This window comes from Mastigoproctus giganteus, chromosome 8 (assembly GCF_048544385.1).
Source record: "Mastigoproctus giganteus isolate SK-2022 chromosome 8, ASM4854438v1, whole genome shotgun sequence".
Taxonomy (NCBI): domain Eukaryota; kingdom Metazoa; phylum Arthropoda; class Arachnida; order Uropygi; family Thelyphonidae; genus Mastigoproctus; species Mastigoproctus giganteus.
In genome coordinates this window covers 174,043,108-174,052,833 of record NC_143582.1, presented here as the reverse complement: position 1 = coordinate 174,052,833, position 9,726 = coordinate 174,043,108, and the positions used below count along the sequence as shown (strand labels likewise).

Below are 9,726 nucleotides of genomic sequence, written 5' to 3'. Positions count from 1 at the left end.
TTTTAAGTGTATCCCATCCCTGTAGAAGCAGTCTCTCCTGTTAACAAGTACAGACCAGGCTGAAAATAATTCTACCCTTTGTGCCCTGCACAATCTTTCCAGGGCCGAATTGATCGACAAGGCTCTCATCATATACTCCCTCCTATCGTGTCTGGGCAGAATTGCAGACACTTTCAAATTCATGGCTTTTTTTCAACAGTGACCTGTACTTGTTAAGTAATTCTGTAAGTAATTCTGTACAGTTAAATAAGTTAAGTAATTATAAATCATATATTCCCATAATTGTGTATAACCATATATTCCAGTAATTCCAATATTTTCATAATTGCACATATATTAATTATATATGCTAATTAGTTACAGGACACAAAAAAATCAATAAATTCAGATTTCTGGAGAACTGTTCAAGATCACAATTAAAAACCAGAACCCTCAGTTGATGATCAATAAACATACTCTCAGAATTACTAGTGAGGAACATTGTTACAGCCTTTCCTAACTTTGGTTTGCAAAGGAAATTTTCAAGCTTAAATATTGGGGTAATCAAAAGTAATTTTTTTTTTAGCAGTAAAAGACAGACAAGTTTCTTTATAAAAACGTTTATTGTCGAATAAATTATATAACTGCCATCATTATTGAGCACACTGTCCATCTTGAAACCAAGTTTAAATTCTCCCTTTATAAAATAAAGCTGGCTTTGATGTGAAACATTCTAAGAGTCCTAAATTCATTCCAATATTTCAGAAAGTTCTACCTCTTAAAAAGTTTCCCAGAAATCTAAACAAAAGGCAGCCTAAAGATACAATACCAGGTGAGTAAGGTGGGTGAGGTTCACTTCCCATCTTAAATCTTGATCTTGCTAAGTCAGTCTTGCTGAATGCAATTCAGAGTTATCATGCTGTGGAATAATACCATTCATACTGAGTGATGCTAGATGCTTTTCAGTTAAAGCTCTGCTTAGATGTTCCCATTAATAAATATGCCTGTGGTATTCCAGTAGACTTTTTTTAGGGGGTGTACACCTGATTTTGGTGTAAAGAACTGGAATATGATCTGAAGAGAGAGAGAGGCTATTGGTTTTGTGCTTTCTATTAACATACAGAACCAATTCCCCATCTTCAACAATTAAAGTAACAATTAAAGGGATTTGTTCCTTTGTCTGTTTGTTTAGCAAAATGTTGCAGGTTTGAAATGCTCTATTCTGCAATGAAGATACACCTCAGACTCCGGCCCAACAGGAAATATATAATAATAGCCTATCACTTTACTGAGATTGAACCCCTACTGCCTCCCATGTTGAATTCTGTGCCCTTTGTTTTTCAGTTGAAAGTTCATGTGGAATCCAAACTTCTTGTCTGCTGACTTTTCCAATGTTTTGATGATGAATTAAGTTTTCTTGATAACCATTTGATGATTTGGCAAGGATCTGCCTCAGTACTAAATGCAGCACATCACTGTCCAGCTCTGCTCGCTTTTCCAAATGATAAGCACCAGAAAGATAACTGCCATTTACAGACATCTAGTACATTATGATAAACACTGCAAATCTTTAAGTGGCCATTCCACTGTCACCCTGATGAAATTCATATGGCTTACAATGATGAATGTCTCTCTTCAGTTGTTTTGTTTTGTATAGGAATACCTGAAAAGAAAATTTAACATTAACTGTTAAAGAGTAATACCTTATTCATGTGAAAGTATATTCAGGTACTTTTGGGCAGTGTTAAATATACAATAAACGATATCCAAAGTCAAATTACATAAAAAATGGCATTACTTTCTGCCCCCCCCCCCAAATCAAATGAACTGTAAACTCACTGAATCTTTACATGAAAGTAATATTTAGAAGGCTGATCTCAATGCATTAACTATGTCAGTGTAAGTGTCCTTGTACCAAAAATTCCTCAAGACAGAATTCTTCCAGCTGATTAGTTAACTTATAAGGCTACTGCTATTCCTAAAAGAGCAGGGCGTATGGCAATAAAGGATTTCAGACATTTCATTTGGAGACTGATTTCAGTTTCTGAAAATCCCTGAGAAATTGATTTTGCCTTCTATGTCTAGACAAATTTACCTTAACAGAGTCAATGATATGAGTATCATTGATGATATCTTTGATATGCGATGGATCTGCAGTCAGCTATTTATCAGTCAAAGATTTATTGATCCTGAGAAGAAAGCACAGAATTATGTTCTGTTTTTTTTATATATATGCTGCATTTGACTTTGTTCAGATAAATAAATTACTGCATCTTTCAGGTAATTATTTAATCAATGGATCCTCATTAGTCCTTCTGATGTTGATTGTATCAAGTCATAAATTAGCATTTCATAAATTGCATAGTTGAATCATTTGTTCTGATTCTGTGGATTTCCCTCAGGCTCTTTCAGCCATATTATTTGTTGCCATTCTGATGGTAAATCCAAACTTTACCACTTATACTGATGATTTGTACCTATTCGTGGCTGACAGAATTTCTTCTGTACATGATGATTTTTTTTTTTTTTTTTTTTGCAGAGGAATCTTTCAAATTGCATATACAGAGTGCTTTTCTTAATTGGACAGGTATGGTCTTAAGATAAATTATATGAAAACTAAATAATGCTTTTAGTGCATGCAAAACAGTTCTACTATTGATATTTACTGATGGAGTTGTGATTAACAGGCATCTAACAGGTTCTTAGGGTGTTTTTTTAATTCCAAGTTATTGTTTCAGGAACACATTGCTGCAGTTAGGAAATCTTTATTTGGTGCTTATTTGAACCTGAAACTCAATCTCATCCATTTATCAAACAAGGATATTATTAAGAATTACTGTAATTTATACTTGAGATATGTTGTAAGTTATGCCTCCACTGTTTCATCATTTATTTATTTATTTATTTAGTCCCCTGTGTTAGGGACTAAATAGTGGATCCTCAAAGCACTTAATCATAAGATTGGTGTTTGTAATGTTTCCTCAAGAACTGTCATGCTGCAGTATTTTGATTTAATTGATCTCAGGGCTTTTTGGCGACTTACAGCTTTAAAGAAGAAGGCAGTTAATATCATATCTGGAAGAGACAATATTTGAATTCTGTTAGCCTGGTGGATTCCACAAAATTGGCTTTGTGTTAGCCCTGTACTCTGTTTCACAGACTAAAGAAGTGTAACCAGTACTTCACTGATTCTATCTTTAAGCTAATTAACAACTTTGCAATTTATTTTTACTTATGGGAACTGAATCCTGAGAATTATCATGTCATTGCTGATGAAGTGGAATAACATTTAGGCATTTTGCAAGCCCACTAGTTTTGCAGAGGGATACCGGCCATGTCTTGTCTTGTGTGTATATTACTTTTTTTTTTTTTTTTTTTGACAATAAAGGATTTTATATATATAAACTATGGGTTGTGTAGGAATTTGAATTGGACCCTAAAAATTTATTAAATTACTTAATTTTTTGTTTAAATTACAGCATTTTTTGTTCCTCACATGTGCACTGGCTAGTGTGCACATGTGAGGAACAAATGGAGTACAAAATGGAGTACAAAGTAACCCCATTTATAACCTAAAAAACTGGGCTTTTTGGCGACAATTCAAAATTGTTCACTTTTTGATATCACATTTATTTTTAATCTATTACAAACACAATACTGTGAAAATTAATTTTTTTTATATTAAAAACATTTCTTAAAAATAAAACATCCTCTGCAGCACTTTAGAGACATTTTATCATCTTTCTTATCCAAATAGTTATATTATCTCACCTTACTGTCTTGACTGATGATGAGCAAAATATCAATTGAAAAACTTGCATGCTTCAACAATTGTATTCCAGCCAAACTCTTCCATGATGTGAAGACATCATGGAATATAATGATTGGATGCACTGCCATAAAGCATTAAGAGCATGCAATTCAATAATTGGATGTGAGCAATGCCACTAATTTTAAATTCATGCTTTTTCAACATGTGAATGTACTTATCAAGAATAGGCTTGAACCGGATCCTGAAATTTTCTTGTTTGCATGATAATTAATAGATATTTTTGGAATTTTCAGTGGAAACACTTTTATTGAAAAGTAATGGGAATATCAGCTGTGTGGATCAAATAGATTAAGAGCACAAAATTTCTGAAATCATGTAAGCTCCCAAAAAGACTCCAGCTCATTTTTAACATTCAATAACTTCTTTAAAACTCAGCATCCCAGGGCTGGAGAGGTATTGGATGTAATGGTTCATTATAATGAGGTGCAGACAATTTTTATCAGTTTATATGATATTTTGGTTTTTACAATTTACTGTAGAGAAATTCAATTTCTTGGATATAATAACAAAGTCACTAAGTTTTGTTTTTGCTGCAATTCAGGGTCAATCCATGGAGTGGGAGGATATGTGCAAGGGATGAAATGCATCCAGGACCTGAATGGCATCTAATGTGTGTGTGTGTGTGTGTGTGTGGTATGGTACAGTTGCTAAGGCTATAGTGTGCTGATCTAATGAGTAAAGAGAGAACTAATCCTATTTTAAAAATGTTTCATATTAATGGTTCATTCACTTCTCTATTTTTAAACAAGCACATGGGAGACATATCTTCCACTAAGTTTTTAAGGTAAACACTGAAAAGGGAAGCAATTCTATTTTTAGAATTGTTACATATTAATGGCTCATTCACATTTCGATTTTTAAATGAGCACATGATGGATGCAAGAAACTTTTCAGAAACATTTCCACAAGCATCGCATGGACTTCCACATGACAAGAAATTTCAAAGGGTGACATATGATGGCTGTCTGAAAAGTTTCTGGCATACCATGTTTCATTACTTGAAAATAAACACAATAATATTAGATAATATTAGAAAGTATTAAAAATCACTAGAATTAAAAAACATAGAACAGTATAATCTAGGATCAGAAAGATTATTACATATAAAAATGAAATTAAGCTTGTATGGCCCAGAAGAGGGGAAACCTAAAGAAGTTGATAAATTCTATAATCAACTACAAGATTTAACTAATAAGATAGATAACAGGAATGAATTAGTAATAACAGCAGAAGACTTCATCCAGTACACAACATGCTTTCTGTTTGTCAGTTTCCAAAAAACAAATCCTTGTGTGCAAACATTCACTCACCAGATCTAGCCCCTTGTGACTTTTTTTTCTCTTCCCTAAACTGGAATGTATACTTAAGGGAGCCAATTTTCAGTCCACTGAAGACATTCAGAAAAAAAATGACCAAAGTGTTCAAAGGACTTACAGAAGATAACTTCCTGAAATGTTTCTATGCTTGGAAGAAACATAAGGAACAGTTTATACAAGCAGAAGGCAATTATTTTGAAGGGAATAACTTGTAAGGTATAAATATTTCATTATATTTATTTTATTGCAATAGTCTCATTATTTAATAGCCACACCTTGTACAACATTATGAAGTATGGTTTACTTCTATTAACTAATTTAAAGTTAGATTTAAGTGGCAAACGCCATGTTTATTACAAATTTGAATTAAGTTTAGCTTTTTTAAGTTTGCATTTCACAATCTGAATGTGTATATGTATATATATATATATATATATATACACATATATATATACACGAGAACCCCAAGTGGTCATACACCAGCAATTATTCATTTTGCATATACAAAGAAATTTGATTAAAGAAATAGGTATGACTTTATTAATGGTGTACAAGGGAAAATGGATTTATGACTATAAGACTTCATAACAACCGATTTAGACTAACTATTTGCTGCATGAAATTGCTTCTCTATGTCTATTAATTTATTTCAGGTCAGCTGATTATCTTGTATCTGCCTCAACATGTGTATATAGTTGATCTCTTAAGTACAAAGGGTATTTCAAAAAGAACCTACGGGCTTCCAATTCATTCAATTCTCAACAGAGTTTAAAATGAGGTTTCTTTAACCAGAAGAATCATTCAATTCTTGTTGAAAAAATTTTATTCATTATTATTTAGTCTTATATATCCAAGCTAAGAGATACATCATAACAACCTCTAATGCAAACGAAAAGTATATTCATTTATATCTATGCTGCTATCCTTATGGTATATTAATGATGTAATACACAATCAAGATCTCATCCCTTTGGTCTGCAACCAACTATTCTGATGATTTTAACAGTGCCAGGAAGGAAAATAAACACGAAATTTAAATGTTTGGATTTATGACTATAAGTCTATATGCTTTGATTTACTAAACTGCATTCAACTCTTCTGCTCATGCATTGCATAATGCAATGCATGAGCAGAAGAGTTGAATGCAGCAGTCCTGCTGGGTGATTAATGAGAGGGTTGATGCCACGAAATGATGGCTGAAATTGGCTTCAAGAATGAATCAGACAGGCTAATTCTGAACTAACGTCATGCCATTTTCTGAAGTTATTAAAACATTATTACAAACCATTTTCCTTCTAATATGCAATTGCCTTTACTGTAAAATAGCTTAGACATTACTTATTAATTATTTTAAATTTGCAGTGGTTAAAGTTACTTGCTGCAGACTGAGTTCTATTATAAGACTAGTTTTGCCCTGACAAGACTGGGCTTGCAGCATACACACGATGCTCTGCTTATTACTTGTATTTTTAAGCAACCAATACATTGGAAATAATCAATCGTCATGCCATGCACACATGGAATGAGAAAGATCAATGGTATTTGATCTTTCTATTTGGTATTTGATAGGTATTTGACTCAGAGGGGCATTTGATTTTTGAAAATAAAACTCCTCTCAATGCTTTATTTATTTATTTGCAATATACAAATATACAAATATTTATTTGTATATTTATCAAAGATAAATATACAAATAAGAGAGGATTAAAACACATGTAAGTGTTGAAAAAACATGATATTTTTATATCCTTATTGTATTATTATCTTTGACTGGGAGCAAGCGAAATTTCAATCAAAAAACTCATACACTTCAATGTTTCAACATGAGATGTATATGCTAATTTTAAATTTGTGCTTTCAACCTGTGCATATACAGATCATCCTCACAGAGCGCAGCTTCACCATGCATGGATTTGCCCTTACATGGTAGAAGTTCCAAGGTTTGCAGTAGCGTGGTGTATCTCTCTGATAACAAAATCGCTTAGAATGAAATTCTAAGCGACTTTGCTATCAGAGACAGCTGTTTTGTGGCACCTTGCACTTTTGCAATCAGTCAAAATTTAGCCTCTCTACACTGTACTTTTTTATTACAATATATTTTTCATTATATATCTTTCAATTGAGCAGTTCTCAGAAACAGCGTGACGTAATACATGAACGACCCCTTAGTCAGTTTGAGTCTTTGTTAGTGACAAAGTCAGTGTGAGTTTCTGAGTTGAGTGAAAAGTGTGTGTTTTGTCATTGAGTGAATTTATATTCTATTTCATTAGTAACCCTAACATAATGGCTTCAAAGCATGCTTCCACATCTGAAAGTGATTCCGGGAAGAAAAAATCCAGAAAAATTCAGTCAGTGCATGAGAAAATGATTATTTTAGGGAAAATAGAGCAAGGAAGAAAGTATGCATCTTTAGCTAAAGAATATGAGTGGAATGAATCATCGATACGAACAATTAAAATGTGTGAGGACAAAATTAAAGCATGCATTAGGTTGGCAAGCAACAAACTTTGCAAGTGAAAAATCCACTTTTGTTAGTTGATGTGATACACTTATTGAAAAACTGGAACAGTTATTGAATGTCTGGATCGAAGAACAAAGGAATAGAAATGTGCCCCTCAGTTCTAATATGATCAGGTGCAAGGCCCAATGTATTTATCATCATAAAGTCTCACACTGCTAGTGCAAATGGTGAATCAAGTTTCAGTGCATCCAAGGTATGGTTTGACAGATTTATAAAAAGGGCAAATCTGCACAACATTAAAGTTGTTGGTGAGATTACTTCTGCCAATGTGGAGGCAGTGAAAATTTTTTTACTGGAACAGAAAAATGCAATAGAAGAGGGAAGATACATGGCAGATCAGATTTTTAACTGCGATTAAACTGGACTCTATTGGAAAAAAATGCCTGACAGGTCATATTATCCAAAGAAGAACAAGTTGCATCTCAATTCACCTGAATGAAAGGACAGAATCACTCTCCTATTTTGTAGTAACACTTCTGGTGATTATAAATGCAAGCCTTTATTAGTGTATCATTCAGAAAACACAAGGGCTTTGAAAGGCAAAAATAAATCCTCTCTCCCCGTTTACTGGCAATCAAACAGAAAAGCACGGATGATTGGCTCACTGTCTGGTAACTGGTTAGAGCATTGTTTCATACCTGAAGTTGAAGGATATCTGAAACACAAGAATTTATAATTCAAGGTGCTCCTTATCTTAGACAATGCTCCAAGTCACCCAGTATCACTTCTCAATTGCAATCCAAATGTAAAACTTGTGTTTCTTCATCCAAACACAACATCAGTTTTACAGCCCCTGGACCAAGGGATTATTTCAACTTTTAATTCTTATTCTCTAAGGAGAAGCTTGGCAAATCTTGTTGATAAAATTGAAAAATTTCCAGATAAAAATGTGTGCCAATGTTGGGCTGAATTCACAATACTAACAGGTATTAAAAAAATCAAACAGCCGTGGACTGAAATGAAGAAGTCAACTTTGAAGAACTACTGGAAGAAGCTACACCCTGAAAGAGGAAGTGACTCACAAGATCTCAATAGTTTTATTCAGACAGAAGTTGAAAAAAATTATTAAACTTTCAAACTTTATTAGAGGTGAAGGATTTAGTGTTACAGAGTAGGAAATAATTTTAGAACTTATTCATTCCCATCAGGACGAATGAAAAAATGAGGAGTTAGAAGAACTACTGGACTCCAATAAAGACATTTGTGAAGAAGAAGAAGAAAATGAAGAGCAGAAGAAACCTGAACTAACAAACAAGAGTATATCAGAGATTCTAAAAGCAGCAGAGTTCCTGAAGGAGAAGATTATGCAGGAAGATCCCAACTTTCATAGGAGTACAAAAATTAAGAGAGGCATTGATGATATTATGTTTTCTTATGTTGATATGAGAAAGACCATGGCAAAACAGCAACAGACAAAAATTATGGATTTTTTTTAAGTCAACTTCAAAAGCATGTTCACCTTCTACTAGCAGTTTCATCAATTGAACATTTCTTCATATATGTTGGTAAGTCATGGTTAATTAAAAGTTTTATTTCATTGTTTTACTTTTCTCAGCATGCAGTTTTATTTTAAATTTAGGTAGGAATTCATTTCGATTCCATAATGGAAGCGTATATCCAATTAACTTTCTTTTGTTTCCACAATTTAGTTTTGATTTTTTTGGGGTTTAGTTTTTAACCCCAAACTTTTTAACATAGGGCCCATTACATTTACATTAGGGGCACGAATTCACTGTCAATCCATTGGATCAATGGAACAAGAGATGAGAAATTATGGAGGAAGTCAGTCACGGCATTCATTTTTGAAAACCCCATTCCAGCAAAAATCAGAAAAATATATTACTTCCATATATTTTATGATGTTTTTAGTTGGAATGCATTTTAAATTATGAAGTGAAATTGTTAATTTCTTTTTCTAACACAGATTATGGTTTTAATTTCCTACATAAAGTTTCAGAACCTAACCAGTTTTTCCATAATAACAGTACCCCACCGAATGTGGAATTGCCGTGCATTGGACGTTGGTCAGAACATAACAACCCCCACGCTCGGAGGGGGCCACCTTTAATTATCGAGAC

At 33.2% G+C, this 9,726-nt stretch overlaps 1 protein-coding gene across 1 annotated transcript in view; it reads right to left on the bottom strand.

The window, feature by feature from the left end:
• Window positions 1-635: 635 nt before the first annotated feature.
• Window positions 636-9,726, bottom strand: part of LOC150082017 (RNA-binding protein 41-like) — a 75,284-nt gene continuing 66,193 nt past the window's right edge. The window contains exon 7 of the mRNA XM_090379910.1: window positions 636-1,642. The gene's annotated coding sequence lies outside the window, so the exon portion shown is untranslated. The remainder of the gene's footprint in view (window positions 1,643-9,726) is intronic.